Here is a 209-nt window from a genome sequence, read left to right as displayed (position 1 = left end):
TTGAGAGTACCCTGAAATAGTTGTCAAGCGGCGTGGAGGACAACTGGCCAGGGAGCCAGAGAATACGTCACGTTAGGTCTATGGGACTTGAGTAATCCGTTTAAGTGAGGGAGGTCCTGCCCCTACTTCACTGAAGCCTGTACCCTTACTTTTCCTTAATTGTCCTCTCTTTCCCAAACCTCCCTGTCAAACATCCTCGCGGAATCCCC

Source organism: Penaeus monodon, chromosome 30, assembly GCF_015228065.2.
Source record: "Penaeus monodon isolate SGIC_2016 chromosome 30, NSTDA_Pmon_1, whole genome shotgun sequence".
Lineage (NCBI taxonomy): Eukaryota > Metazoa > Arthropoda > Malacostraca > Decapoda > Penaeidae > Penaeus > Penaeus monodon.
The sequence above is the reverse complement of the archived record's forward strand: the minus strand, read 5'-3'. Positions refer to the sequence as shown.